This window comes from Octopus sinensis, linkage group LG25, assembly GCF_006345805.1.
Source record: "Octopus sinensis linkage group LG25, ASM634580v1, whole genome shotgun sequence".
NCBI classification, from domain to species: domain Eukaryota; kingdom Metazoa; phylum Mollusca; class Cephalopoda; order Octopoda; family Octopodidae; genus Octopus; species Octopus sinensis.
The window spans coordinates 20,263,208-20,279,368 of record NC_043021.1 but is presented as its reverse complement, the minus strand read 5'-3'; the positions used below and the strand labels follow the sequence as shown (position 1 = coordinate 20,279,368).

Here is a 16,161-nt window from a genome sequence, read left to right as displayed (position 1 = left end):
ACAGAAGTGTTTTGATGTATTTCTAAGAATGTTTTTTTTTTGTTGTTCCTGTTGTGTTGGTGTCTGTTTAAAATTTTTCTTTGGTTGTTGTTTTTGCAGTTTATTTTTTTCATTTGTTATTAAATTTAAAATTGGTAGCATTGGCTGCGATTTCTAGCAGGTCGAGTGACTGTATAGATACAGGCTCCATCGTGAGGTATAAAATATTTAGAAGACTTATTCTCTTAATTTTTTTTTCTTCCTGATTTTAAACAACAAAATTCAAAACAATCAAACCATTTTATTTTAATTAAACAAGAAGGTGGCCGCATCCGCAGGCTTAAGGAAAAGGAGAGATAAGATCTTCTGAACTTTCGTAGAAAGTGGGTTAAAGAAAGGGGAAAGTGTCATATTCTAACCCAAAGATCGCCATAGAATTTCATCTCAGAAATAATCGAAGATTTATCGTCGAAAACACGCCTGAAAACAAAGTAGACATGAAGGGACCCAAAGCAAACGTGTGTCTGTGTGTCCCGGTTACGAGTCAAAGTCTTGTAAGTGTATTTGATTGACAGAAACTGAAAGAAGCCCGTCCTGTGTGTTTTCGTGTTCCTCCCCCACACACACACATGTGCTCGACAACCGGTGTAGTTTTGTTTACATCCCTGTAGCGGTTCGGCAAAAAGAGGCCGATAATGTAAGTACCAGACTTAAAAGGCATTCTTTCGGTATACCCCTCAGAACTGTCAAAATTCGATCATATGGGACCATATTATTGTTCCGAACAATGAGGACAAGTCTGCGTGTGAAAACGAAAGATGGCCCTTATAAATAAGTACTGGGGTCGATTTGTTCGACTATACTTTTCAAGCTGGTGCCCCAGCGTGGCCCCCGTCTCGTGAATGAAATAAGTAAAAGATGAACCATTTATCTATGTATCTATATCATCGTGGCTGTGTGGTGAGAAGTTTGCTTCCCAACAGCATGGTTCTGGGTTCGGTTCCACTGTGTGACACCTTGAACTAGTGTCTTCCACTGTAGCCTTGGGCCGACCAAAGCTTTGTGAATGGATTTGGTAGACGGAAACTGAAAGAAGCCCACTGTGTGTGTGTGTGTGTATGTAGGTCATTGTGTCTGTATCTGTCCCCCACCACCACTTGACAACAGGTGTTGGTGTGTTTACGTCTATAACATTTGCAGTCCAGTAAAGGAGACCGATGGAATAAGGACCAGATTAAAAAAATAAATAAATAAGCACTGGGGTCGATTCACTTGATAAAAATTCCTCAAGTCGGTGCCCAACCATGGCCACACTCTAATGTGTGTGTGGAGGCGTAATGGCCCAGTGGTTAGGGCAGTGGACTCGCGGTTATAGGATTGCGGTTTCAATTCCCAGACCAGTCGTCAGTATTTATTGAGCGAAGACGCCTAAAAGCTCCACGAGCCTTCGGCTGATGGGGGGGGGGGGCGATCCCTGCTGTAGTCTTTCGCCACAACTTTCTCTCACTCTTTCTTCTGTTGGCCTGCTCGCTTAGCCAGCGGGGTGGCGTCATTTGAAGGCTAAAGCAATGCAAAGCGCATTGTGACCAGCGATGTGTAGCAATATCTGATAGCCTGGTCGGTCACGGTCATCATCATCATCATCATCATCGTTTAACGTCCGTTTTCCGTGCTAGCATGGGTTGGACGGTTCGACCGGGGATCTGGGACGTCAGAAGGCTGCACCAGGCTCCAGTCTGATCTGGCAGTGTTTCTACAGCTTGATGCCCTTCCTAACGCCAACCACTCCGTGAGTGTAGTGGGTGCTTTTTACGTGCCACCTGCACAGGTGCCAGGCGAGGCTGGCAACGGCCACAATCAGATTGGTGCATTTTACGTGCCACCGGCACGGAAGCCAGTCGAGGCGGCACTGGCATCGGCCACCTTCAGATGGTGATATATATATATAGATAGATATGCATACACCCATACATCTATACACATACATATATGTGTACACACAAGCACATGTATGTGTGTGTGTGTGAAATCAGGACACAGATCAATATTACCACTTTATGTATAACCTATTTAGATAATTTGCTTTGGATTTCCCACTGGAGTTTATAGTTTTGCATATTTAAACGAGTAATTGGCTAGGTTTTTACATTGTGTATGTATGTATATATTTGCATATATGTTTATATATACATACATACATACGCACACAGATAAATATATATATATATATATAGATATATACTCTTTTACTTGTTTCAGTCATTTGACTGTGGCCATGCTGGAGCACCGCCTTTAGACGAGCAAATCGACCCCGGGACTTATTCTTTTTGTAAGCCCAGTACTTATTCTATCAGTCTCTTTTGCCGAACCGCAAAGTTACAGGGACGTAAACACACCAGCATCGGTTGTCAAGCAATGCTAGGGGGACGAACACAGACAAACACACACACACACATATATATATATATATACGACAGGCTTCTTCAATTTCCGTCTACCAAATCCACTCACAGGGCTTTGGTCGGCCCGAGGCTATAGTAGAAGACACTTGCCCAAGATGCCACGCTGTGGGACTGAACCTGGAACCATGTGGTTGGTTAGCAAGCTACTTACCACACAGCCACTCCTGCGCCTATATATACATATATATATATATATATATATGTATATATATATATATATATATATATATATATAATAATAAATATTAGGGAATAAATCCAAATTTACAGGGAAAAAATCAGATTTAGGATTAAATCCAATTTTATGGTAAAATATTATATAATATTAATTAGAGACAAAACCACTATTTTGTAAAACAAACAAGGAAAGACTTAATCAATACATAAAATTTTAATAAAAAGTAAAAATAAAGTAAATTTTATGTATTGATTAAGTCTTTCCTTGTTTGTTTTACAAAATAGTGGTTTTGTCTCTAATTAATATTATATATATATATATATGTGTATGTATGTATGTATATGTATGTATCATCATCATCATCGTATAACGTCCGCTTTCCATGCTAGCATGGGTTGGACGATTTGACAGGGCTGGGCAACCAGATGGCTGCACCAGGCTTCAATCTTGATCTGGCAGAGTTTCTACAGCTTGATGCCCTTCCTAACGCCAACCACTCCGAGGGTGTAGTGGGTGCTTTTACGTGCTGGTCAGGCGGTACTGGCAACGACCTCGCTCGAATCTTTTATGTATGTGTATATATATATATATGTTTTATGTATGTATATATATATATATATATATATATCTATATATATGTGTGTGTGTGTGTGTGTGTATTATGTATGTATATATATATATGTATGTCATCATTATTTTATTTGATTGGAAGACTTCATTTATTTCCCATGTTAGGTTTGTTATTAATTAATTATTAATTGTAGAGTCTGAGCTTTACATTCTACCATAGATAATCAGACTTATACTATATTTTTATATAAGTGCTAACATGCTATCTTGAAAATAGTGAGTTGGATTGTTTTTTTCTTTCTTTATTTTTTAGGTTTTACTTGTTTCAGTCATTGGACACTGCCCATATTGAGGTACTGCTTTGAAGTGTTTTAATCTAACAAATCAACCCCAGTACTTATTTTTTTAAATATGGTACTTATTCTATTGTTACTCTTTTACTGAATCACTAAGCTATAAAGACATAAACAAACCAACACTGATTTGAGATGATGTTTCAAAACAAACAGAAACACCCGCACACCTGAGGCCAACCAAAACTGAAAGAAGTCCTTTGTGTGTGTGTGTGTGTGTGACTACTACTTGACAGTTGATGTTAGTTTGTTTATATCCCCTTAACTTAGCAGTTTGGAGCCTGGTGCAGCTCCCCAGCTAACCAGTTCCAGTCAAACCATCTCATCCATACCAGTATGGAAAGCAGATGCTAAATGATGAGCTAATTCTCTCTCTTTTACTTGTTTCAGTCATTTTGACTGCAGCCATGCTGGAGCACCGCCTTTAGTCGAGCAAATCGACCCCGGGACTTATTCTTTGTAAGCTCAGTACTTATTCTCTCGATCTCTTTTGCCGAACCGCTAAGTGACGGGGACGTAAACACACCAGCATCGGTTGTCAAGCAATGCTAGGGGACAAACACAGACACACAAACACACACACATACATACATATATATATATATATATATATATATATATATATATATATATATACATATATATGACAGGCTTCTTTCAGTTTCTGTCTACCAAATCCACTCACAAGGCATTGGTCGGCCCGGGGCTACAGCAGAAGACACTTGCCCAAGGTGCCACACAGTGGGACTGAACCCGGAACCATGTGGTTGGTTAGCAAGCTACTTACCACACAGCCACTCCTGTGCCTAATCGGATCAAAATGTTGTGTACACACACACACACACATCAGTACATTTCACTTTTTCTTTCTCCTTCCATTCAGTTTATTTATTTAAGTCAGGTCTACTGATATTGTGGTGTGATTGTGAACTTGTAATTGGTATAGCTTGTTTAGAAGAGTTGTGCACAGACACCTGTATTTCTTTAATATAGAATTAGAATTATGGTTTGTAGACAAATTTATGGGTGTTTCTCTTTTATTTCTCTTTTATTTCTCACACCAGCATTGGTTGTCAAACGATGTTGGAGTAGGTGCCAAACACAGATACACAAGCATGCACACACATATACATACACATATATATATATGTACATATATACAACGGGCTTCTTTCAGTTTCCGTCTACCAAATCCACTCACAAGGCTTTGGTCAGCCCAAGGCTATAGTAGAAGACACTTGCCCTAAGGTGCCATGCAGTGGGACTGAACCCGGAACCATGTGGTTGGTAAGCAAGCTATTTACTACACAGCCACTCCTGCGCCTAAATAATTAATTTTCTTCTTACTGCCAACTCTTCTTTATTTCAAACTAAGTACAAACTACAAATGCAGATTCATTAAAAAACAATCAAATTCATGTTTGTTGTTGTTATTGTAGTTGTTAGTAAAATGATTAAATCTTTATATGATGGTTGACAGTATTGATTATTAAATGAGACAAAAAAAGTTATGATGTGTTGTCAGAGGCAGAAGAAATCAATGCTGCAGGTTTTATCACAAATAAATAGCTGTCATTCATCACATTACTTGACAACTACCTTCACCTGAGCTAATGAGAGTCGTTTCAATCATCATCATCATCGTCGTCGTTTAACGTCCGCTTTCCATGCTGGCATGGGTTGGACGGTTTGACTGTGGGCTGGCAAACCAGATGGCTGCACCAAGCTCCAGTCTTGATCTGGCAGAGTTTCTACAGCTGGATGCCCTTCCTAATGCCAACCACTCTGAGAGTGTAGTGGGTGCTTTTTACGTGCCACTTTTTATGTGACTAAGGTTTAGTGGAAGATTTTAATTCAAAACTTATGAAAACAAGAGATTTGTATTACAGAGCCAGAGCCGGTTTCAGCCGGGTTGGTATCGAAAGGGTTAAATTAATCATTTGTTAACCCTTTTGTTACCATATTTTTGTTGAGATGCTCTGTGTTTCTTTCAATTACTTTAAATATAACAAAGAATTTAGTAAAATAACTTAGTTATCATTCAGCTGGTGTTAGGAACATGAATTGTGACTAAGGTTTGGTGGAAGATTTTAATTCAAGACATTTGTACTACAGAGCCAGGGGCGATTTCAGCCAGGTTGGTATTAAAAGGGTTAACACACACACACACACACACACACATATGTGTATATAATTCAGGCTTCTTTTAGTTTCTGATTACCAAATTCACTAACAAGACTTGGGTCAGCCCAGAACGATAGCAGAAAACACTTGCATAACATGCCACTTACTGGGATTGAACCTGGAACCATATGGCTGGGAAGCAAATTTCTTACCACTCAGCCATGACTGTTCTTATTGCCTATCTATCTATCTATCTATATACCTGTCTGTGTGTGTGTGTGAATGGTTTTATTAGTGATCCTCCACCTAACCAAAGCATATAAACCAACAGTGCATATGAAGGTTACTTCGTCTTCCATCTTTCATAACAAAATTATTTAAAAAATGACTAATATCAATTATTTCTTAGTCATATTTTAGGAATAGAAGAAAGTATTTTGATTAACAAAATATTGTGATAATATTATTGATTTGTTTCTTTTAATATGGAGTGCTTTCCTTCCTTTTTTCCAATAAAATTTTTCATTGATTTATTTAAATGTATAATTATCATATCATTTTGATTAACTGTCAACCTCTGCCGAATGAGTTAGATTGTTATAGAACTGCGCCCTCCACTCCTTCCTTCCTTGTTTGGCTATTTGGTTTCCAAAACATTTTTTTAATATTTGATCATAACTTAAGAATGATAGGAATTTTCAAATATTAAAAAAAAAAAAAAAACGGATATCAATTCATTTAATTTATTTATTTAAGTGCTTATTACAAAACAACTTTCATTCCTAACTTTTTTTTAAACAATAGGGAAAGGTTAGTACAGGCTACAAGCATAATGGTGATATACTAAAACATCAAACAATGAAAATAGATTGAATTTCCAGCTGATGCTTACATTTTTAGGTTCTCATACATTGAAGCCAACATTTTGTCAATAATCTCTTTAATATGAGGCATCATAATCATCGTCATCATTTAACCCTTTCGTTACCAACCCGGCTGAAACCGGCTCTGGCTCTGTAGTACAAATGTCTTGTTTTTGTAAGTTTTGAATTAAAATCTTCCACCAAACCTTAGTCACAATTTATGTTCCTAACACTAGCTGAACGATAACTAAGTTATTTTACTAAATTCTTTGTTATATTTAAAATTAATTGAAAGAAACACAGAGCATCTCAACAGAAATATGGTAAGAAAAAGGTTAAAATATATAATAGAGAAACAATCCTTAACCCTTTTGATACCAACCCAGCTGAAACCGGCTCCGGCTCTGAGTACAAATGTCTTGTTTTCAAAAGTTCTGAATTAAAATCTTCCACCAAACCTTAGTCACAATTTATGTTCCTAACACTAGCTGAATGATAACTAAGTTATTTTACTAAATTCTTTGTTATATTTAAAGTAATTGAAAGAAATACGGAGCATCTCAAAATAAATACAGTAACAAAAGGGGTTAATGTCTCTTTTTTCCGTGCTGGCCTAGGTTGAACAGTTCAACAGGAACCAACAAGTCGGCAGACTGCACCAGGCTCCTATGTCTGTGTCCTATCAAAAGACAAGACTGTAGGGTCATATACGGGAAGCCTTTGATCCTATATCTGCTCATTCAGGGTTGACTTGGGATTAAGCACCAACATGCTACTAAAAATATTTGTCTGATTAGAGTTACTGAGCTTTAAGGTAAACCCCTTTATTTAAGTCTTTGGTACGGTTTTAAACTACATCTGTTTCACATTATTTCCTTGTAGTATTGGGCTGTCAGATAAGTTTTTTTTCCATTATTTTAACCCTTTAGCATTTAAACTGGCCATATCTGGGCCAAATATTTTTTTGTTTAAACCAGCCAGATCTGGCTTCTCACACCTACCCTACAATGTCATTCTAAAAATACACAATCATATCATCAAAATTTTAAAACTAGAAGATAATGAGTGATTAATTTAAAAGAATATGAAGTAAGTTGAATGTTAAAGGGTTGATCCCTTTTTTTTTTCCATCAACAATTTTAACAAACCAGTCAGATATCTATTCTCCTTCATTGTTTACAACTTCTTGTCAATGCCTTGATGGTAGAAATCACAGGACCTTACCTATTGAGTGAATGTGTGGAGGCACATGGCCTAGTGGTTAGAGCAGCGGACTCAAGGTCGAGGGATTGTGGGTTCAAATCTCAGACCGGGTGATGTGTGTGTTTATGAGCGAAACACCTAAGCCCCACGCAGCTCCGGCAGAAGGTAATGGTGAACTTCTGCTGATTCTTTTGCCACAACTTTTTCTCACTCTTTCCTCCTGCATCGTGCAGCTCACCTGTGACGGACCGGCATCCTGTCCAGGTGGGGAACCTATACGCCAAGAAACCGGGAAACCGGCCCTTATGAGCCAGGCATGGCTCGAGGAGGAACAAACAACATTGAGTGAATGTGATGAGTTGTAGGGTCTTGAAAGCATCCCATCTCCTGGACTGGTTTCCTGGTGGATTGGTGCGGATCCTTTTGGATGATTTTGTTCAACGGATCCTCATTGAACTGAACATGTTGGTCAGAATGTGGGCAGTCTGTGGGGTTGAATTTCCCTTCCTTGAAGTGTGAAAACCATTTCTGAGCTGTTCTTTCAGTAATAGCACCATCTTTGTACACAACATAAATGTCTTGAGTGTCTTTCATAGCTTTGGAACCTTGATTGAAAACAATGAGAGGCAGGTGTTGAAAATAGTTGGGGTTCTTTTTTTTTCTACTTAGCACTTCATCGTTATATGTCTGAAAAGAGATAAAATTTATTCAAATTTCAAAAGTGATAAGCAAAAGTTGTACAAGAAAAATAGAACTACGAAAACAAAACAAAAAAAGAACACATAAACCACTATAAAAAAAACATATATTTCATATTAATTCAAATAACATTGGAAGGAAACAAACAAATTTCTCTGACATCCCAATATATATCATTGACTTGTGATGTTGTGAATAAGAGAACACAAAGGAATTAAACAGGTAATCCGTACAAGTTATGGAGTTATGTGGATTACCTGTTTAACCCTTTTGCCACCATATTTCTGTTAAGATACACTACTTTTATTTCAGTTAATTTTGATAAATAACAAAGAACTTAGCCATGTAACTTTATCAATGTTAATACCTTTGTTGCCATATTTCTGCTTCAATGCCTTGCTTTTGTTTCAATTAATTTTGGAAGTAGCAAAGAATTTTGTAAAGTATCATTAACCCTTCAGCATCTAGATTACTTTGTCTAATGTATCGTCATCATCATCGTCTGCTTTCCCTGCTGGCATGGGTTGGACGGTTTGACTGAGGGCTGGCAAGCCAAAAGGCTGCACCAGGCTCCAATCTAATCTGGCAAAGTTTCTACAGCTGGATGCCCTTCGTAACACCAACCACTCCGAGAGTGTAGTGGATACTTTTACGTACCACCACCATGAGGGCCAGTCAGGTGGTAGTGGCATCGGCCGCGCTCAAATGGTGCTTTTTACGTGCCACCTTGCACAGGAGCCAGTCCGGCAGCGCTGGCAAATGCTTATTTATTCACATTGTTTAGAATTAATCATGTATTATCTCATAACTTTGAGATTTTGATGATGTGATTGTTTATTTTTAGAAAGACATTCAAGGGTAGGTGTGAGAAGCCAGATCTGGTTAGTTTGAACATAAAACAGGTAGAATATTTGAGCCAGAATATTAAATTGGAGGTCCTCAACCATTTTTTACCTAAGGACTCCTTTGATTCGTATTTTGCTCAGTTGGACCCTCATAGCCATTCAATGTTTTAAAAACCTTATTATATTTTTATAATTAAATATTATTAGGAATTGTATAATAAAAAATATTTAATATTTTAAGTAGTGTAGAAGTATAACTAATTTATTGTTTATAGATTTTAACAACAAAATCTTATATGAGCCCTTAAATGTCATATGGACCCCGGTTGAGAGTCATTGGATTAAATTGCTAAAGGGTTATTGAAATGGTGTTTGGAACATTGAGGGAAGGTTTTTATTAAAATCACTTTTAAAACAGGAAGTTTGTTTCGTATCAGAAAATCAGGAGTGGTCTCGGGAAGGTTGGTATCGAAAGGGTCAAACGAGTTTCCTTCACAATTCTTGAATGGAATTGAGAGTATGCTAGAAGACACTGGAATCAGATTTGGCTATTACTTACATAGCCATGCCTGTTTAGCAATGTGTATTTTTACTAGTGATGTAATAACTCTTTCTATAGAATGTTATCTGCTTTATCATCATCCTTTAATATCTGCTTGTTGTTGTTTTATAAAGCAGAGCGAAATCTGTATAAAGTGTTATTATATCACTAAGGAAAATACATATTCCTATACAAGCATGGTTGTGTAGATCCAAGTCTGATTCCAGTGTCTTCTACCAAATCCTAGTTTGGCCTCTTTCTATATCAACCCCGTTTGGGAGCAGCCCTGATTTTCTAATACAACCTTCCTATTTTCAAGTGGTCTAAATTTAAACCTTCCACATTATTTTAAGCACCAGCTTTATGATAACTCAGTTATTTTACAGAAATATGGTAACAAAAGGGTTAAACATGTGCTATGTGGAACTCCATGAGACAGGCTGTGTCTGTAGTAGAGTCAATCTTACCTGGTTTAACATCAAACTACTTAGCTTTTGGGTCTCTTTAGCAAAGTTCACTCTGTGTAGAAGTCTGTGAAATGAACAGCAATTGGTAGTTAAAAGGGAACATGCTTAATTTGTTTTATCCAATAGACCACAGTCCCTCAGAAAGTAAAATTAAGAAGTAAAGTTCATTGCCAAGTCATGTAGACCCATAGGGCTAGTTTCATGGTTTCCTGGTTTATATGTTCCCCACCTGGACAGGGCACCAGTCCATTGCAGGATTACTCATTTTTTTCCAGCTGAGTGAACTGAAACAATGTGAAATAAAGTATTTTGCTCAATAACAATGAGTTGCCTGATCCAGGAATTGAAACTGCAATCATGAATGCAACGCCCTTAATCACTAAGCCATGTGCCTCCACCCCTTAGAAAATCATATGTAGAATATCCCCTGGCACCAGTGCTGGTAGCACGTAAAAAGCACCCACTACACTCTCGGAGTGGTTGGCGTTAGGAAGGGCATCCAGCTGTAGAAACACTGCCAGATCAGAATGGAGCCTGGTGCAGCCTCCTGGTTTCCCAGACCCCGGTCGAACCGTCCAACCCATGCTAGCATGGAAAGCAGACGCTAAACGATGATGATTGACTGAAGGTTTGATCCAAGTTTGAGCGTATGACCGTACACATGGCAAATATTTGCTTGTTACACAATCACAAAGAACATTAAATCAATGCTAAGTTCATGCAGTATTCAAAACAGTTCATTCAAGACATTTCTAAGTGTAACAAACTTCTGACCTTTTTTAAAATGCTTTCCACCTAGTATATAGTCAAAAGAATTATTGAACTAGTTTTATCTGGCCAGATAAGAAATTAGTACATGGACATTGTTGTGGAATGTGAATTCTGATAATAAATTTTTTTAAATCCACTTATTTATTTTTTTCTATAATAACAGTAGCTGAACTGTTGTGAAAGTCTAAATCTTTTGAAGTTTGTGTTACCTTCACGGCTGGTTCTCCTTCCTCTCTACCCATTAGGTTTATCAGGTTGAATTACAGGGTTTTATCCTTTACTTGTTTGAGTCATTAAACTGTGGCCATACTGGGGCATCTCCTTGAAGGGATTTAGCCGAACAAATCGACCCCTTGTGCTTGTTTCAGTCATTTGACTGCGGCCATGCTGGAGCATCGCCTTTAGTCGAGCAAATCGACCCCGGGACTTATTCTTTGTAAGCTCAGTACTTATTCTATCGGTCTCTTTTTGCCGAACCGCTACGTGACGGGGACGTAAACACACTAGCATCGGTTGTCAAGCAATGCTAGGGGGACAAATACACACACACACATATATACGACAGGCTTCTTTCAGTTTCCGTCTACCAAATCCACTCACAAGGCCCGGGGCTATAGCAGTGGGACTGAACCCGGAACCATGTGGTTGGTTAGCAAGCTACTTACCACACAGCCACTCCTGCGCCCATACTTACTTTTTAAATCCTAGTGCTTGTTCTATTGGCCCAACTGCTAAGTGGCAGTGGTTTTCAAATCGTGGTGGGGACTAACATGAAAACACACACACACACAACAGGGTTATTTCCGTTTCCATCTACTAATTCCACTCAAGGCTTCGGTCAGCTTGAAATAATTCTGCCTTTTATTCAGACATATATAAGAAGGTGCATGGCTCAGTGGTTAGAGCACTGCACTCACAGTCATGAGGTAGTGAGTTTGATTCCTAGACCTGGCTGTGTGTTGTGCTCTTGAGCAAGACACTTTATTTCATATTGCTCCAGTCCACTCAGCTGTAGAAATGAGTTGCAACATCACTGGTAGGGTTAAAGCAGTAGGATGCAATTTATGGCTGCAGTTTCTAGTAGGTCAGATGTAGAAGATACTTGCCCAAGGTGCCATGCATTGGGACTGAACCCAAAACCATGTGTTGGGAACCAAGCTTCTTACCACACGCCATTGCCTGCACCTATGGAAGTTCTAATCTTTTAGAAGTCTCTCTACCTTCTCAACAGGTTCTTCACTGTAACCGTTTATCATGTTGAATTATTAGTTATTATTTTGGTGCAAATTGGAACAAGTTGTTTGTTTCATTTAGCCTCAGGTCTGCTGTGTTTGAGCAGACCTACCTATGATCCAAATCATACCAACCTCGACCATCCCACCATCACAGCTTTTCGTCTATCTAGGACTACATTGTCCAATGTCCCCTCTTTCTTTTTAACCATTTTGATGCTAACATGCCTGTCCCTGCCCTTGTTTCTATGATACAAAATTCCTGTTCTAAAGTGATATTCATTTAAGACTTTCCATTAATATTTCATATTAAATTAACCCTTTAGTGTTCAGATTATTCTGTCAAATGTGAAGTTTGTTTATTTAAAATGGTTTGAATCAATCATGCATTATCTTGTAGTTTAGAGATTTCAGTGATGTGATTTTTCAGTTTTAGAATGACATGGTAGGGCTGAGGTGAGAGGCGAGATCTGGTCAGTTTCAATATAAAACAGGTTAAATATTTTGGCCGGATATGGCCGGTTTGAATGCTAAAGGGTTAAGGCAGTGAGTTGGCAGAACCATTAGCATGCTGGGTGAAATGTTTAGCCACATTTCTTACATTTGTTTTTACATTCTTAGTTGAAATTCTGCTGGAATCAGTAAAATAGGTACCAGTTGAGCGCTGGGGTTGATGTAATTGACGTAACCCTCTCCTGAAATTGCTGGCCTTGTGCCAAAATTAAGAACTAATATTACAGATTAAATTATGTTCCAAACACTAACTTAATATGACAGTCATTATACTAAATTCTTCATTATTTTCTAAGTTAATTCAAACAAAGGTTGTGTGGTTTTCAACTGAAAAATGGTAACAAAAGGGTTAAAGCAGCAGGATGCAATTTGTGGCTGCAGTTTCTAGGAGGTCAGATGATCAAACAGTTGTTTAGATTCAAATCAACCCTGCTTAAGCAGACCTGTGATCCAGCCTTGGCCATCTTGCCTTTTTAGGGATACATAAAAATTATGATCCAACAGTCTTTTCTTTATGCAAGGCAGTAAGGTGTGATTTCAAGTGGATTTTGGCTGCTGTTTATAGCAGATCGAGCAGCCACATAGAGGTCTCTTTGCTGGAATAAGTTGTTTAATCCTAAATCAACTCTTTATAAACAGACAGATTTATGGTCAAGCACATTCAACCCTTGATCATCCCATCTTTTTTTAGGGGTTAAGACTACATTATCTAACATGTTCTTCCCTTATTTAAATCAGTAGAGTGTGATTTGATGGAGATTTGGCTGCTATTTCTAGCAGCCATCTAGAAGCTTTCTAAGTAGAGCAATAGTCATATCTGAAGAAGCTGGTCTTACATATAATCTGAACATATGACAAGTGACTCCCCAGGAGACACTAATCATTACTACATAACGTGACTGTGTTAATTTACCTTACTAATTAGGCTCTAATCTTTAAAATCATCTCATTTCTATTTACATTATTCACTGTTAAATACAAACCAGAACAAGTTTAACTGGTTATTTTAGCTTCTTCAGTTTTCGAAGACTGACACCGTTCCTGTTTCGTTTGTTGAGTTAGTTGACACCTCTCACTTGCAAATTCTTGAGTAATAGGCTTAATTGTTTTCCCAGTTTAACCCTTTTGATATCAAACCTTCTGTGACTGCCATTGATTCTATGGTACAGGTTCTTGTTTTACAAGGGGGTGCTGAAAGGTTCCTGGCTTTGAGGGTTTCATGAAAAGCCTCGTTGGAGGCCTAACCTTCCGAGTTCTTTTACAGGTCTTAGAAAAACTGAAGGACCACTGCAATAAGTGTATCAATATCTGAGAGGGGAATATGTTCAATAAAATCATAATTAACTGATTCTTCTGTATTTTCTTTTACCCAAAACCAGGAACTTTTCACAACCTCTCATAAAGTGGTCTTATTTAAAACTTCTCATCAAAATTTCATGTTAATTTATGATCCATACATTAACATAAATAATGACAAAGTTAACATCTCCTTGATCATAGATAGATAGAATGAAGGTTATTATTTGATTTCTTTTTTAATATCTACCAACCAACCAACCATCATCACCATCATTGTTCGACTGTAGTCGAGACAGTGGAATTTACCATGCTACGCCAGACTTCACGGTCCATCATTGCATTACGGAGGTCCTGTTGCTGGATGCCTGTATCCCTGGAGATTACATCAGGGTAGGAGAGTGTGCGCCCTCTGGTATCGCGAGTAGATGGCTTCCAGAGGAGAAGTGTAGAAATTGCCTCGTTTTCAGCTCTACAACAATGTCCAGCAAACGGGCTTCCTTCAGTTTCCGTCTACCAAATCCACTCACAAGGCTTTGGTCGGCCCGAGGCTATAGCAGAAGACACTTGCCCAAGGTGCCACGCAGTGGGACTGAACCCGGAACCATGTGGTTGGTTAGCAAGCTACTTACCACACAGCCACTCCTGCGCCTATGATGATGGAAATTATTATCATTATCTGTTATTCTATGCTAAAGTAAGCCAGAAATTCTTTGTTAGTTTTTGGTAACTGAAGATTAACCTTTTAGCATTCAGATTAATCTGCCAAGCCCAGGGTGGACCGGGGGGGGGGGGGCTGAGAGGCATGTGCCCCTCTAGAAAAGAAGTGTGCCTATCTAAATAATGTTATTATGCCCTTTTCTCCTGGAATTGTACTCCCTTCTGACCTTTTTAGAACGACATTGTAAGGTAGGTGTGAGAGGCCAGATCTAACCAGTTTGAGCATAAAATGGGTAGAATATTTGGGCCGGTTTAGGTTTAAATGCCAAAGGGTTAAGTCATTTCAAAGTATCACAGAATTTGTTTTTGTCATTTATTTGTTGAGTTTCCTGAGGTTGTTATTGCCACTCCAAGGTTCTACCTAATGACTCTCTTCTGTATCTTTCTTAGCCCATCTCTTTCCTGGCTACCATCGATCACAAAGCTTTATGACACAAGACAACAACAGACCACCAAACTTCTTTGTGGTTGCTTGACCAATTAGAAATAGGAGCCAAATCCTTTAAAAAATAACAGAAAAGGAAGGCTACATTGGGCAATGTAGTCATGGATACAGTGTTAGAAGATGAGACTGGATGGTCATGGTTGGAATATCTTTGGTCACAGATTTGCTAAACCCAAGCTTACTTCGGAAAATTAGGCAACAACTTTGCTACACAACAGGGTAACCAACTTATTTCTTGTTCGATGCTAGGAATATTCTTTGCCTCTCTCTATGTTATCTTAGCGTCGTAGTTCCATGGAGTATCACACTTCTGGCACACAAAACCTGGTTGAATTCATGTTTCTTTTTTTTTATTTGTTTGTTTATTTTGTGGGGAAAGAGAAAAATTCTTTTTGCTGTCCAACAATAATACAAATGCATTGGAAATTGTAGTTGTGATACCCGTGCTGGTGGCACGTAAAAAGTACCATCCGAATGTGGCCGATGCCAGCACAGCCTTGACTGGCTTCCGTGCTGGCGGCACATAAAAAGCACCAACAAATTGTGGTCGTTGCCAGCCTCCCTTGGCCTCTGTGCAGGTGGCACGTAAAAAGCACCCACTATACTCATGGAGTGGTTGGTGTTAGGAAGGGCATCCAGCTGTAGAAACACTCCGAGAGTGTAGTGGGTGCTTTTACGTACCACCGGCATGAAGCCCAGTCAGGTGGTACTGGCAATGATTTTGCTTGAATGTTTTTTCATGTGCCACGCAGGTAACGATCACGCTCGAATGGTGCTTTTTATGTACCACTGGCACGGAAGTCAGTTTGTTGCTCTGGCAACGATCACATTTGGATGGTACTCTTAGCACTCTAAAGCGGCGAGCTGGCAGAAACGTTAGCGCGCCGGGTGGAATGCTTA

At 38.6% G+C, this 16,161-nt stretch overlaps 1 long non-coding RNA gene across 1 annotated transcript in view; it reads left to right on the top strand.

Annotated features, from left to right (window-relative positions):
• The window catches only part of LOC118767846, a 23,071-nt gene extending 7,768 nt beyond the window's left edge, over nt 1-15,303 (top strand). Inside the window, exons 2-3 of the long non-coding RNA XR_005003745.1 lie at nt 7,147-7,343; nt 15,207-15,303. This is a non-coding gene — a long non-coding RNA (uncharacterized LOC118767846). The remainder of the gene's footprint in view (nt 1-7,146; nt 7,344-15,206) is intronic.
• Nucleotides 15,304-16,161: the final 858 nt, after the last annotated feature.